The sequence below is a fragment of the Ceratotherium simum genome, chromosome 7 (assembly GCF_057802395.1).
Source record: "Ceratotherium simum simum isolate JZ-2026a chromosome 7, ASM5780239v1, whole genome shotgun sequence".
Lineage (NCBI taxonomy): Eukaryota > Metazoa > Chordata > Mammalia > Perissodactyla > Rhinocerotidae > Ceratotherium > Ceratotherium simum.
Genome location: NC_141906.1, coordinates 81,003,338 through 81,019,283, shown reverse-complemented (window position 1 = coordinate 81,019,283; position 15,946 = coordinate 81,003,338). Strand labels below are relative to the sequence as shown.

Genomic DNA, 15,946 nt, shown 5'->3' with positions numbered 1-15,946 from the left:
CAATTTAGCCTTAATCCTGAATCACCAGGAAACTACTTCCTAAATCCAGTCATTAGTAAGGTTGCTAGTACCATTACTCTTTCATATAATTTTTAGAGCTAGATGTCCTTTTTAGAGTCTCACTGTGCCTCTTAGACTGGTGTATGGATAAGCCCCCCTCCCAAAGGAATCTCTGAAATCACAGGACCAACAGAGTATATCATCCTGGAGTATCAATTTCACCCAAAGATTTTGGGTAAAATGATTTTGATGTTAGAACAGATAAAGACGTATTTTGGGGTCGCATAAGAGAGACTTCTGCTTATGCCAGGCTGTTCTCAGGCAAGCCTCCATGTCCTTGGGAGAACAAGTTCTATAATGAGTGGTAGCATTTGAGAAACACTAATGTACAGATCATTGTTTTACACTGTGGCTGAGTTCTTGTTCTAGAGCCTTCCATATAAAAATATCCACCCCAGTGAGGCCAAAGCATAGGAACGATCTCAGGAACAGCCAGAAGAGAGAGAGGTTTCATCCTGGGCCTGGGTTAGGTTTTAAAAGGCGTCTGCCTGATAGGCAGGGGAGGTCTTCTGAAATTAGTACATCACTGTGCTTTGTACAAAATATCCTAGATGGTAGATGAAGGCAGGGGAGAGGAGGCAGCACAACAACGTCAGAACAGAAAAAAGGGAAGGTTTGGGTCCAAGTGGAGGCCAGATCAAAGAGCGGAAGGAAGTGAAGGACAGCACAAGGGAGGCAGGGAACATGAGGAGGGAAGAATCCAATAGAACTGTGGTTAAAGATGGGACTAGATGTGGGTGTTTGGTGATAACCTACAAAATTATTACATCTTTGGTTGGATGGCATGGGGAGTTTTCACCCCTTTCATTCCCACTACAGGGGAGTCCTGGTAGTTTGAGATCCTCCAAGTCTGTTTTCTTACAGCTTTTCCATACATTAAATGTGAGAATGAGGTAGCATCACAACTGGAACATTAACATCTGTCCAGAGCTTGCCTTTGCCAGATAAAGCTCACTGGGTTCATTTCTGTCTTCAGCAACGGAAGATAACAGTGCCTGTTGTTGTGGGACTGTGCCACACACATCTATGTTTTTCCAGGTCCCCGTAACGATTTTTCTAATGTTTGCTCACTGTTCACTTACTACCTTTTCATCTGCTACCCATTGGCCTGTCCCAAAGCCAATCAATGCCACCCATTTGGGTTTCGTTATTTCAGTAACCCATTTCAGCATGCCAATCTAAATATCAGTTTTCCATTGCTGTTTTTCAAACCACCCGAGAGTACTTATTTCTGTATGGACTAAAGCTATTCAAGGACGGGGATATGATTGCCATCCACACTCATGTATCTCCAGTACCTGCCAAGATGCCTGACATAGGGTAATACCCAACAAATAGTCCATGAATCTTATATGAGTGAACCATTTATGGTTATAAACATTGAAATAAGCCTTGAGTAGTGTTTGGAATCTGCATTATCCTATTAAAATCAGCAGGTTCCATACCATAATTCACATTGGCAAATGTTTTGTGAAATGAAAATCAAAAGACAGAAATACTAGCTCTGAAAAACCATTTTTTTCTTCTGATATGCTTCGCCCTTAGCCTGTATTAGGAAGAAAACAGATGGACTTGTGATCAGGTGTTTCCCAATAATTTTTCAAACCTCAAAAAAGGAAGAAACATCATTAACATGTTACCTCTGCCAGTCCTGTCTTAAAAAATAAAACTTCAAATAAATTATTGAGAAGGGGCAAAAAAAAAAATCTCTGAAAAGAGAATGAGGTAGCATCATGCAAGAGGAAGTGACATAAAATGATGCAAGAGAAACAGAGGAGGGCCGGCCCCGTGGCTTAGTGGTTGGGTGCACGTGCTCCGCTGCTGGCGGCCTGGGTTCGGATCCTGGGCGTGCACCGACGCACCGCTTCTCTGGCTATGCTGAGGCTGCGTCCCACATACAGCAACTAGAAGGATGTGCAGCTATGACAGACAACTATCTACTGGGGCTTTGGGGGGGAAAATAAATAAATAAAGATCTTTAAAAAAAAACAAAACAGAGGAAACAGCAAGGGGATAATTAGGAAGGCTAATTTATTTATTTTTATTTTTATTTTTTTTTTAAGATTTTATTTATTTATTTTTCCCCCAAAGCCCCAGTACATAGTTGTCTGTCATAGCTGCACATCCTTCTAGTTGCTGTATGTGGGACGCGGCCTCAGCATGGCTGGAGGAGTGGTGCCTCAGTGCGCACCCGGGATCCGAACCCGGGCCACCGGCAGCGGAGCGCACGCACTTAACCACTAAGCCACGGGGCCGGCCCAGGAAGGCTAATTTAAAGTAGATAATAGAGTCAATTTAATTCAAGCAACATTTATTCAGTGCCTATCATGTATCAGGCATTATTCTAGGTGATGGAGGAACAGAGATAACAAGACTGGGCCCCAGCCTTCAAGGAGTTTGCAGTCTTCTCTAAAGGTGCCTTGGGAAGGAAAAGCCAACAGTAGAAAATCCAGTATCTAATGCCCAGGCTTTCTAATTAAGAGGCCTTTGAAAGCTAAAACGGGAATCTTTTCTGTAACACATACAATCTGGTCCCTTCACATGATCTACAACTTGCCAGCAAAAAAAGAGTGATGAATCTGCCTTGAGTTTTGATAATCACTTGTCAGGCTGCACAAGGGGAAAAATGGTATGGATTTGGAGAGCAACCTTCAAGGGCAGAACTTCTCTCCCACATTCTATAACCAAGACATTTTCTAAAGGTATTAGAAAGATATTTTCCCAATATAACCTCTTAAAGAAAAAAACTAGGCTAATTATACTTTTCCTTCTCAATTAAATCTCCTAAATGAGTGTTAGACAAGCTCTGGCATGATGTGGAGCTTCTCCAAAGGCCCTAATTTATTCTGCGTTAGTGGTATTTCACCGTAGGCGGGTAATGAGTGTTTTGCAAATGGTTATTCCAAAACAATTAGTTGTACATGTATTCAAAGACTTTCACTACCCTAGGATCTTTTTATTTTTTATTAGAGAAGAACTCAGTCTCCATAGTAGCCTTCTGGTTGTCTCCTTGCTGCTGGTAGAAGAAGATGCACAGAGGAGCACAGAGGTGCACAGAAGCACTGGGTACTTCAAAGTTGGGCAGAGTCAAGAACAAAATTCCAATTTTGAATATGAGACTACCTCTTACCCACCTCAAAACAAGAACCTGCAGTATTAAACAAATTACATAATAAATCTAAGTTATTAATGGGATTTTCTCAAACAGGAATAAATGGCTAAAGATGGAGCCTTTCTAGTGAGAAACTGATTATACTAGAAAGCTGCTACAGACGTAGTGATAAGCCATCAAAAAACCTGCCCTGCCTATCACCCTACAGTGAAGAGGCCAGTCTCCAAGCCGCCTCACAGACTGTGTTGTAGTACACCATTCTTAAACATGGACATGTGAATAAAGCTTCCAACATGAAGGGCAGAGCCAAAAACAACAGAAAATGGGACGTTTAAAATAAACACAGGCATTGTAGGCAGTTGAAGAAAACTTTGTAGAAAAAAACATGGAGTTAATATTCTCAGAGAAATATGAGAAGATACTGTTTCCATGAAATAAGAACAGGATGCTATTAAGAAAAAAGTTTGAGCAATTAAAAACATGATGTTAGAAATGTAAAAATTAAATAGAAGAGTTGGAAGAGTTATTAGAACTAAAGATGAGATATTTTTTAAAATAGGAGAAAAGAAAATTAGATGGATCCAAGAGATCCAACATCTAAGTAATTAATGTAAGTTCCAGAAAGAATAGAGAAAACAGGAAATTATATAACAGAAGAAAACCACCCAGAACTGAAGAATATGATTTTTAGATTGAAAAGGCCTTTAAAATACCTAGAACAATGACTGAAAAAGCCCCAATATCAACTAACAATATCAGGAACTATCAGAACATGAGGAATAAAGAAAAGAAAACCCTACAAACTTCCAGAGATGAAAACAAAATACGAGGGATCAGAAATCAGAATGACATCAGCTTCTCATCAGCACTATAAGAAGGTAGATGAAAATGGAGCAATGCTTTCAAAATTCTGAGAGGAAATTATTTCCAATTAATATCCTATCCTTGGCCAAACCATCAGTTAAGTGTGAATGAAGCAAAACAACATCTTAAATGTCCAAGGTCTCAAAAAGCAACCAGGTATTGTGGAACCTGGATCTTATATAATTTGGGGAGCCCTCTTTAAGAAAAAGTCATGAAATTACAAACCAAATTGGGTGTGAAAATGAATGTTTATTTAGAGTGAGAAAAGAAATCACAACAGACTGGAGCCATGGAGGTTCAGGGCTCTTTCTTTTAAAATCTCTTTAGAAGATTTACCACAAATGCGTCTTGATGGCAACCTGGCCACTCCCTACTCAGCCGCTTGCCGCAATTTGCAGCCCTTACAGGGCCTCCTGAGCTTCATGAGCTCCAGGATAGATCTGCCTCCATACGCCCTGTCTCAGGAAGCCATGCTCCAGCAAAACCGAGGAATGAGACGGTGTGGAAGCCAAGAAACAGGAATCCAGTACACTTCAAAGGGTAGTAGTGAGGGAGCTCTCAGTGTTAACAGGGGGCTCAGAGAATAACCACTCCCAGAGAATGGAGGGCGGAGCAGAGATGTTGCCAAGGGGGAAAAAAAAAAAAACGCTACTTAGTTGATGTTTAACTCTATTGAGAGAAATTTTACCATCCTGTCAAAGTTTGAGCAAGATTGGTAATGAGTACTCAAAAAACTAAGCAATTGACGAAAACATAGCAATTACTGATTCTAGGGGATAGAAAAAGGTTATACAAGAAAGGAAGTGTAAAAATGGTATATCACGTGGCTCAGTTGTGAATAATACATAGTCATAATGTAAACACTAAACATTGCTGTAACAAAAAATTAGGATATAACTATATTGGGACTTTGCAAGAAAGAGAAGTAAATGTGAGATAGAATAATGAAGGGATAAGAGAGCTAAATCCTCATCCTCCACTGCAGGATGTCAGTAGATACTATCTAGAACTGGAAAAAGAAAAAGAAACAGCCAGTATTAGCATGTTATTTGGGAATATGGTGGTAAATATGAGAGAGACATAGCCAAAAGCACTGAAAGTAGTTGCCTTGAGGGAGGCAGCTCAGTATAGACTCAGTAAAAACCTTGTAGAACTTATGACTTCTATGCATTTATTTATGTTGACCAAAACAGAGAATTAAAAAAGAAAGTAATAGCCTCAAGAGGAGTGAGACAGAAAGATGTTGGAAATAAAATGAAGGTGCCTCTGCTAAACTACCTCAAATTCAGTGTTTTTCAAGTTGTGGTCCTGCAACCACCTGCATTCAAATACCTGGAGTGCTAGTTTATAATTCAGATTTATAGACCCATCCCAGACCTAAATAACAAGCATTTCTTGGGGTGGGCCTCGGAATCTACAATTTCAATCTACAAGAAAAAAATTATCTATTGCTAAAGTAAACCAAAGAACAAAAAAATAATAAAAAACAACAACTTTTGTAGAAACAAAGGGTCAGTGACCCATAAAACATACCATGGCAGACACTGCTGGTTGCTTACCAAATATCCATTCTCCCTTCCTTCCTTATTAGCAGAGCTCTATTTTGTTGTATTAGCAACATATCTGACTAAAACACTGAATTTTCTCAGGCTCCCTTACAGTTAGGAGTGGCTATGTGACATAGTTCTCATATGAATGAGATATAAGACGTCTGCTGGGTAGAACCTTCAGGAAAGATCTAATTATTATTAAAAAAAGGACAGACTCAGCTGGTACATGCCTGGCCCTTCTTTCTAATAAGCACAGAAGAGGGGCCTATCTTTCAGAGGACAAAAGCAGCCCACGGAGGAGGGTGGTGCAGGAGCAGGAGACAGATGGAGCCTGTCCTGGCCTTGGACTTCTCACCTCCAGACATCAGGTTATCTGAGAAAAACAAACTCCTTACTAGTAAACCACTCTAGCAGGGTTTTCTGTTACTTGTAGCTGAATGAAGTCCTATTGACATCTTGTACTTGTTCAAACGTGTCTTTGATATACGTTGAACACCTTTTATCGAGTGCTTACTATGGGCACTGTGCTAGGAATAACACAATGGGCCAGACAAATAAGGCTCTTTCCCTCATGGAACGTGGAATACAGTCAGAGTAGAAGAATCTACAGGTATTTGAGTCCAGGATTCAGGGAAGCTATGGTTTGCTGTCACAGATCCAAAGTAATAGAGTAAATCAAACTAAACCACTTGATTTATGTTTCTAGGAAATTCTCAGGGGACCACATGCCAGAAAGAACAACATTCGGAACACTGGGAGGTTTAGGTTTTAGCTGTAATTCTTCAGCAAAGTAGATTGGGGGAGGCAACGTGGGGTACTTGCTTAATTTTTCCTGAATCCTTCTTTCTTCTTTGAAAGACAAGAAGATTGGGCTTAATAATCTTGAAGGCTATCCTTAGCTCTAAAATATTTTTGTGATTACATTGAACACAGAGGGGCACGAAAAATACCAAACAAGAATGTTTCTAAATTTAGATTCTAAGAGGTCAAGTCAGAGAATATATTAAATGAATGTTCCGGAAAAACAAATCACAAACAACTCCCCACCCCCAAATTAAACAAACAAGCAAACAACAGCGTGGAGGGAGTGCTGCTGTTATGGAAGAAGTTCTGGTTTGAGTCCTGGCCCTGCCACATAACAGCTGGGTGACTCGAGGCCAGATCCTTAGTCCTCAGTTTCAGCTTCCTTGTTTATGAAGAGGCTATTACTCTTACCTCACAGTGCTGCTTATGGAAATCGCCTTGTACTCTGTAAAGCCCCATTATGATCTGTTACCAGCAAGATTCTGGTCAATGGCTTATAATATCTAAATCCTGCAAGGGAAATACAGGAGTGTGCTTCGATATCTTCAGTTTAATTCTTCATCACATAAGGCTGCTAGATCTTTTGAGTTTCCATCTCCCTCCAGTAGTGTATCTTGTGACCCATTTTATTTTTACACAAGAGAACAAACGAGAAACAAAAACAGCTAAAATTCAAATCATCTCTCTGTGTGTGTAGCCCCAGTAAAGGTTTGGGGGAGAGACCTGGCTGGTTAAAAGGGAAGTTGAGTTCACGTGAAGTGTAGGGATGACAGCACTTACCTGTGGCCTCTAATTGTTCATATGCAGCATTGTATAGGACTGTGAGTAATCTAGTTTTTATCTTATGATCTGGCTATAGAAACAAATATGGATCTGAACTCTGTCTACATATGCAGCCATTAGTTGATGACACAGTACTGACTTCCATTCTCTTATCCACAATTATAAAAGGTTTTGCAATAACAGGAACTTTGGCTATGGGAGTGGCTCCACATATAGTAAAACCGCCCTTATCCATTTTCAACAAGCAGATGCATTTGCGGAAAAGAGAGAATCTTTTCATTACAACCAACATAGGTAACATCTGTACTTTGACCAATTAGGCATCGCAGCCGATGCTAACTTGAGGGTGGTGGGGAGATAAGAAAGCAGACGTCTTTCTTTCTCTTTACCCCCTTTATACTCCAGTCATTGCCAAATCCTGACCATCTCAAAGTGCCATTTGCTAAGATTAGGCAAGAGACCTAACCAAGGATATATTGGGGAAGACATCAAATCCAATAACTGGTGCCGAACATGAGATTCAGTAGTTTTACCTCGGCCATCCCAACCAGCATCCACCGGAAGGGTGAGGAAGGAACCCATAGAACATAAGGAAAAATATGCAGTATGAGAGAAGTGGTACTATTTTCCACCTCCCATGACAGAAGTGAGAGGATGTCAAGGCTCTTTAAAAAAGGAAATTTAATGCTTGGCTCTATAATGCCAGAACAAATAATGCACAACCAGAAATAATGTCCCGGTTTCTGCTTATGTTGGGCACTCTCCTCTTGTAAAGTCAAAGGACCAGAGTCAATAAATCCTTCGTATCAATTCCATATCTCTTTCAGAAAGTCTAAGAACAGAAGGTAACTACATCATTATTAAGCGACGAACTCTCAGTCATGAAGAACTAAGTCTGAAGCGGCACTGGCCCTATATCTCAGTGTATTATGATTCTCCCCTACCGTGTCTAACATGGTACAAAACCCAGATTACACTGAATAGGTTGCACATCTGCTTAAAAACAGTACATGTTTCTCACGAACAATAAGCCCATACTACCTATTAAAATGAATGTAAAAATACATATGAAATTCTTATGCCACTTTATGAGCCAAACAGAGCGGTGGGTGGGGCGATGGGGCAAATGGTCTGCAAGGAGGTGGAAAATGGCAGACACTGAGGGGAGACGCGGAAGAGAACGGGAAGGAAATGGTCATTTCTGTGACTATTAGACGAGGTGCCAGGCTGAAATTTTAAAATGATCTATTTCATAAAGCGATCAGTTTCCCTTCTTGAAACATAAGTCTTTTTTACATCTAGGGCTAGATGCTATCTCCAGAGGTTATCCCTCTGGACCCAGGCAGGGTCACCTAAAACTATTTTTAGGTCCAACGTAAACCTCTCCAACCACTGCTAATCTTACCCCTTTCTACCCACTGGCCTATTAGTGGAAGCTAAGTAATAGCTCAGGGGACTTGATCAATCAGTCGCCTCTTATTATTAGATTCCAGGCTTCTGGCCTAAGGAAGGCATCCGGTTCCTGTATTTGGGGATTGGCGCTAACCAGGAGAGACAGTAGGGGTGTAAGTGCCCACGGCTATGTGGAGCAGACTGAAAACAGCTCGGGGTCTCTGCGCCAGAAACGAGACATCACCTGCGGGTGTCTTCCGATCCTCGGGGCGGAAAGGAAGGCAGGGACTTCACTCCTCGACGCTCCTCGCACCGGACAACACGGTCGACCTGCCTGGCTGGGGACGCAGCAGTGTTCACTCCAGGGCCGCCGGCGGACAGTGGGGCGCCGGCGTGGTGGGAGCCACGAGGGGCGCCCGCCCCCAGCCCCGAGGGGGCTCCCAGGTCAGCCTCCCCAGCCCCGGGCCTTCCCACCCCTCCCCTGCCCGAGCCCGCCTGCCCGGCCCGCCTCCTCTGGCCGACCCCTCTTCCCGCCCGAGTGCCCCTCCGGTCGCCCAGCCCCCTCCGCGTCCGGTGCCGTGCTCACAGCGGGCGTCTCACCTGCGCCGAGCGCCTCCGAGCCGAGCCGTCCGCCTCCCGCCCGGCGCGGCGAGTGCTGCAGCCACCCAGCAGGTGCGAGCGCCCCGCCCGGCCCGGGCCTGCCACCAGCCGGCCCTCCCCGCTCCTGCCCGCCCCTCCCCGGCCCTGCCCGTGTGCTGGGCCTCCGGTCTCACAGCCCGCGCTTCCCTCCACTCCCCTGACCCTTCCGCCCCGAGGACACTGGCCCCGGACACTCCTTAAGGTGTGTGCTCCCACAGGGGCCGGTGGTGGGCACCCAAGGTGGACTGCGGCCAACCATGACCTCCTATGATGCAAAGCAATTAACAGAGCCTGTGAGGTGGCGAGGACGAGGTCTCAGCGCAGAGGCTGTCACAAGGAACACTGGTTACCAAGCCAGACAATCACGGTGAACACACGTGAGAACTAGTCACGGATCACCTTCCAGCAAAGGCAGACTCTGGTGCCATATCCTGGACCAGAATCCAGTTTTCTAGTTTAAGCTTGGTGTCACATTCATTCATTCATTCACTTACTCATTGACTTCATTCATTCATTCAACAAATCTACCACATGCTACTGGGTAGGCACTGTTCTAGGTGCTGGAGATAGAGCTGCGAAGGAGACAAAGTCCCTGCCTTGAAGGAGCTCGCTTACTCCTAAGGAATGCATGATTTTCTTCATAGGTATCATGTGGTCTCAATGCCCTCATCTGTAAGTTAAGCTGTTGGCCTAGCTGAATAGTTTCCCACCCTGTCTGTTGCTCATAATCCCAGTGGAAGTTAAAAGACCCAAGAGCTAAGGCTCCATCTCAGACCTCCTGGTCAGAATCTGGGAGGTGCTGGCAGACGTACCTATTGGAAACCTCTCAGGGGACCGGAGGAAGTCAGGGTTAAGAACCTGCCCCTAGATCTCTAAGATTCCTTCTGTCTTATTCCATTGTGGAGGGCACTGGAAACCAAGAAAGGCTTTGTGGGAAAGATGCGGTATTTAGGTTTTAAAGGCAAAGGATATACACTAGCAGGGTGGAAGGGGACGGAATCCCAAGTACGGCTTCTTTTGATCAAATAGCTTTTCTTTTCTGTGAAGTCAAGCGAAGGCACTTTTGAGCATAAGGCATAAACTTGAGCAAATCTTTCCTCTCTAGAGCAGAGAGAGTGAGGCCTGGTGGAAGGAGATAATGGCAGAGGCACTGCTCTCAGTTCAAAGCTAATTGAACCATATGCTTCAGATGAATAATGTGCCAGAGCCAGGCGGTGGGAGAGCACTTTAATTTCCTGTCAACTTGGGAGTTCATTTAACCACCAGGCCTCATTCTGGCGCTTGCTCACACCCATTATTTTGAAATGGATGATAAGGCGAGTCCTGTATACCTATCACCCTGGGAAATGCTGTTTCCTGTCATCAGATCCCTGCTATGCTCATAATGTTTTCTTTTTCTCTAAGGCTATGATGATGAAACAAATGTGTGATCTCTTAGTTGTAGTTACTGGTGGGTAGAGATGCTTCTTAACATTGAAAAATCAGAACTAAGAAAATGATCTCTGCCTCAAATCATAATATCCAAGTGCCAGGACAAACCAGTTTTTACAAAATAAATTTTACCATCTTTAACTTGATCTGTAAAAACAATGTAAATCAAATAGCTTAAATCAAAACAGTTGACAAAAGATAAAGTACCAATATCAACAGCTATAAATTAATACAATAAGAATAGCTAACAATTATAAAGTCATTTTAATATAACAGTGGAACAGATTAGCGTCTAGAAACAGATCCAGTTACATGTGGACCTTAATAAACACAAGAATGGCATTTTAATTCAATGGGAAATGGTTTATTTTATAAATATTGCTGACATAATTGACTATTCTTTTGGAAGGTCTTATCATAAAGTTGCTTATTATCCAATCTCCCCTTGGCCATCATGGTAATAATTGGTCACATGGCCACCTAGAATGAGTACTATTTTTCCTAGCCTCCTTTTTTGCTAGGATGGGCCATGTGACTAAGTTCAGGACAATAGGCTATGAGTGGCAGTGGTACAGGCAACTTCTGGGTGGAGTCCTGAAAGGAAGGGGATGTGCCCATCTTCTCACCTTCCCTTCTCCTGCTGACTGGAATATGGACATTAGAGTGAGCCATCTTGGACCGCAAAAATGAATGGTGGAGTAAGAGGATAAAAGGAGGCTGGATTCTTGGATGATCTCACACAGTGGTCTCCATACCAGTCCTGGAATGCCCTTCTCCAGACTGTGAAAGAGAAATAAAATTATATCCTGTATAAGTCACAGCTATTGGAGGTTTTTGTTACATGCAGCCAAATCCATAACCTAACTAATGCAGAACATCTTCCCTCCTGCTTTATACCATGAACAAACAAAAACTGAAGATGGATTACAGAAAGATCTAAATATACCATTTACTTTGCCCAGTAATCAGAGTTTGGAGACTCCATTGTTCAGAACTAATCTATCATAAGAACCTTAAAGATTCTGGCTGCAACATTATTTATAACAGGAAATGTTTGTCAATATGGGAGTAGTTAAATATAGTGTAGCATGCCCTTTCTGTTATTTATTGTGCAGTTATTAAGAAGGATGAATTAGATTTATATTTACTGACCAGGAAAACAGTCATGACGTATGGTTGAAGTTAAAAAGTTTACAGTGGTGAGGAATTTTTTCTTTTCTTTTTTTTGTGTGTGGTAAAATATACATAACATAAAAATAACTATTTTAACCATTTTTAATTGTATGCTACAGTGGCATTAAGTACATTCACATTGTTGTGCAACCATCACCACTATCTATCTCCAGAACTTTTTCGTCATCCTATACTGAAACTCTATACCCATTAAACAATAACTGCCCATTCCTTGCTCCCCCAGCCCCTGGTAAGCGCTATATCATAGATACATTCTGTCTCTATGAATTTGACTACTCAAGGTATCTCATTACAAGTGGAATCATACAGTATTTGTTCTTTTGTGTCTGGCTTATTTCACTTGGTATAGTGTCTTCAAGTTACATCCATGTTATAGCATGTATCAGAATATCCTTCCTTTCAAAGGCTGAGTAAGATTCCGTTGTATGGTTATGCCGCATTTTTGTTTATCCATTCATCTGTTGATGAACATTTGGGTTGTTTCCACCTTTGGCTATTGTGAATGATGCTGCTTAATGAACCTTGGTGTACAAATATCTGTTCAGGTTCCTGCTTTCAATTCTTGGTGTATATACCCAGAAGTGGAATTGCTGGATCAAATGGTAATTTACTATGTTTAAGCTTTTGAGGAACTGCCATACTGTTTTGCAGCTTTACCGTTCCCGCCAGCAGTGCACAGGATTCCAGTTTCTCTACATCCATCCCAACACTTGTTTTCTGTGTTTTGATAATAGCCATCCTAATGGGTGTGTAGTATCTCACAGCAATTTTGATTTTCATTTTCCTAATGATTAGTGCTGTTGAGCATTTTTTCATGTGCTTATTGGCCATTTATATATTTTCTTTGGAGAAATGTCTATTAAGTGCTTTGCCCATTTTTTGAATTAGGTATTTTGTTTTTTTGTTGTTGAGTTTTAGGAGTTCTCTACATATTCTGGGTAAATCTCATATCAGATATTTGATTTGCAATTGTTGTCTCCCATTCTGTGGGTTGCGTTTTTACTCTGTTGATAGTGTCCTTTGATGCAAAAAAGTTTTAATTTTGATGAAGTCCAGCTTGCTATTTTTGCTTTTGTTGCCTGTGCTCTTGATGTCATATCCAAGAAATCATTGCCAAATGCAAGGTCATGAAGATTTCCCCCACTTCTAAGAGATTTATAATTTTAGCTCTTATGTTTAGATCTTTTATCCATTTTGAGTTAATTTTTGTGTGTGGTGTTAGGTAAGAATCTACCTTCATCCTTTTGCATGTGGATATCCAGTTTTCCCAGCATCATTTGTGGAGAAGACTGTCCTTTCTCCATTGAATGGTCTTGGCACCTATGTCAAAAATCACTTGACCATATATGCAAGGGTTTATTTATGGAATCTCTTTTCTATTTCATTGGTCTATATGTCTGTCTTTATGCCAGTACCACACCATTTTGATTATTGTAGCATTGTAGCAAATTTTGAAATCAGAAAGTATGAATCTTCCAAATTTGTTTTTCTTTTTCCAGATTGTTTTGGCTATTTGTGATCCTTTGAGAGTCTGTATGAATTTTAGGATGAAGTTTTTCTATTTATGCAAAAAACATCTTTGGGATTTTGATAGGGATTGCATTGACTCTGTAGATTGCTTTGAGTAGTATTAACATCTTAAAATCAAGTCTTCCAATCCGTGAACACAAGATGTTTTTCCATTTATTTATGCCCTTAATTTCTTTCAGCAACATTTTGTAGTTTTCAGTGTACAAGTCCGTTACCTTCTTGATTAAGTTAATTCCTAAGTATTTTATTCTTTTTGATGCTGTTGTAAATGGAATTGTTTTATTAATTTCCTTTTCAGATTTTTGTTGTTAGTGTATAGAAATGCAACTGATTTTTGAATGTTGATTTTGTATTCTGTTACTTTGCTGAATTCATTTATTACTACTAGCAGTTTTTTGTGTGTGTGTGGAACAGTTTGGGTTTTCTACATATAAGATCATGTCATCTGTGAATAGAAATCATTTTATTTCTTCCTTTCTAACTTGGATGCCTTTTATTTCTTTTTGTTGCCTAATTGCTCTTGCTAGAACTTCTAATATTATGTTGAAGAGAAGTGGAAAAAATAAGCATCCTTGTGTTGTTCCTGATCTTAGAGGAAAAGTTTTCAGTCTTTCACCACTGAGTATCATGTTAGCTGTGGGTTTTTCATATATATTATTATGTTGAGGTAGTTTCTTTCTTTTCTTAGTTTGTTGAGTGTTATTTTCATGAAAGGATGTTGAATTTTTTTTTGGTGAGGAAGATCAGCCCTGAGCTGACGTTCCATGCCAATCCTCCTGTTTTTTGCTGACGAAGATTGGCCCTGGACTAACATCCATGCCCATCTTCCTCCACTTTATATGGGATGCCGCCACAGCATGGCTTGACAAGGGGTGCATTGGTGCGCGCCTGGGGTCCGAACCTGCAAATCCCGGGTCGCTGAAGCAGAGCACATGCACTTAACTGCTACGCCACCGGGCGGGCTCCCTGATGTTGAATTTTGTCAAATGCTTTTCCTGAATTGATTGAGATGATCTTATGGGTTCTCCCCCCTTTCATTCTGTTAATGTTGTGTATTACATTGATTGATTTTTATATGTTGAACTATCCTTGCATTCCAGGAATAAATTCCATTTGGTCATGGTGCATAGTCATTTTGGTATGCTGTTGAATTCTATTTGCTAGTATTTTGTTAAGAATTTTGCATCAATGTTCATAAGGGATGTTGGTCTTTTCTTTTCTTTTCTTGTAGTGTTTTTATCTGACTTTGATATCAGGGCAATTCTGGCCTCATAGAATGAGTAGGAAGTATTTCTTTCTCTTCAATTTTTTGGAAGAGTTTGAGAAGGATTGGTGTTAGTTCTTTAAATGTTTGGTAGAATTAACCAGTGAAACTATTAGGTCCAGGGCTTTTCTTTGCTGGGAAGTTTTTGATTTTTGATTCCATCTTCTTACTAGTTATAAGTCTGTTCAGATATTCTATTTCTTCATGATTCAGTCTTGGTAGGTTGTATGTTTCTAGGAATTTGTCCATTTCATCTAGGTTACCTGATTTGTTGGCATACAATTATTCATAGTACACTCGTTTTCTTACAATCCTTTTTATTTCTATAGAATTGATGGCCCCACTTATATTTCAGATTTTGGTAATTTGACCCTTCTCTCTCTCTTTTTTTTTTACCTTCATCAGTCTAGCTAAAATTTTGTCACTTTTGTTAAACTTTTTGAAGAAGCAACTTTTGGTTTCATTGGTTTTCTCTATTGTTTTACTATTCTCTATTTTACTTATCTCTGATGTAATTTTTATTATTTCCTTCCTTCTGCTACCATTGGGTTTAGTTTTTTCTTCTTGTTCTAGTTCCTTGAGTCGTAAGGTTGGTTGTTAATTTCAGATTTTTGTTGATTTTAATTTAAGCATTCATAGCTATAAATTTTCCTCTTAGTACTGCTTTTGTTGCATAAGTTTTAGTATATTGTGTTTTCATTTTCATTCATCTCTAAGTAGTTTCTAAATTTCCCTTGTGATTTCTTCTTTCACCCATTGATTTCTCACAAATTTGTGAATTTTCAAGTTTTCCTTCTGTTATTGATTTCTAACTTCATCTTATTGTGGTCAGAGAAGATACTTTGTATCATGTCTATCTTTTTAAATCTATTGAGACTTGATTTGTGGCCTAAAATATGGTCTATCCTGGAGAATGTCCCATGTGCACTTGAGAAGAATGTGTATTCTATTGTTGTTGGGTGGAGTGATCTGTAGATGTCTGTTAGACCTAATTTGTTTTTTCTTTACTTTTCTTTTTGTTTGTTTCACAGTAATCAGATCATACTATATACACACACACAAGTGTATGTGTGGTGTGTGTCTGTGTGTATGTGGTACATATATGAGCATAAAGGAAGGTATGGAAAGCTACCTTTGTTACCTCATGGGAATAACACTGGACAGGAGGGAGGCAGGGCAGATATTAACTTCTTTTCAGAAGTGTGTTCCAAGCTGAAGTGCTGGTGAGGTGGAGGGAATCTAGATTGGGTCGTATACAATGACTATCCCAATCACAGCCTCAGGGCCAGCTGAGCAGTAGGGACTGTAGTTTATTCCACTAAT

The 15,946-nt window shown here is 40.7% G+C and overlaps 1 protein-coding gene across 1 annotated transcript in view; it reads right to left on the bottom strand.

The window, feature by feature from the left end:
* The window catches only part of TMEM45B (transmembrane protein 45B), a 29,352-nt gene extending 20,377 nt beyond the window's left edge, over positions 1-8,975 (bottom strand). Inside the window, exon 1 of the mRNA XM_087433930.1 lies at positions 8,810-8,975. The gene's annotated coding sequence lies outside the window, so the exon portion shown is untranslated. The remainder of the gene's footprint in view (positions 1-8,809) is intronic.
* Between the last annotated feature and the right edge of the window lie 6,971 nt (positions 8,976-15,946).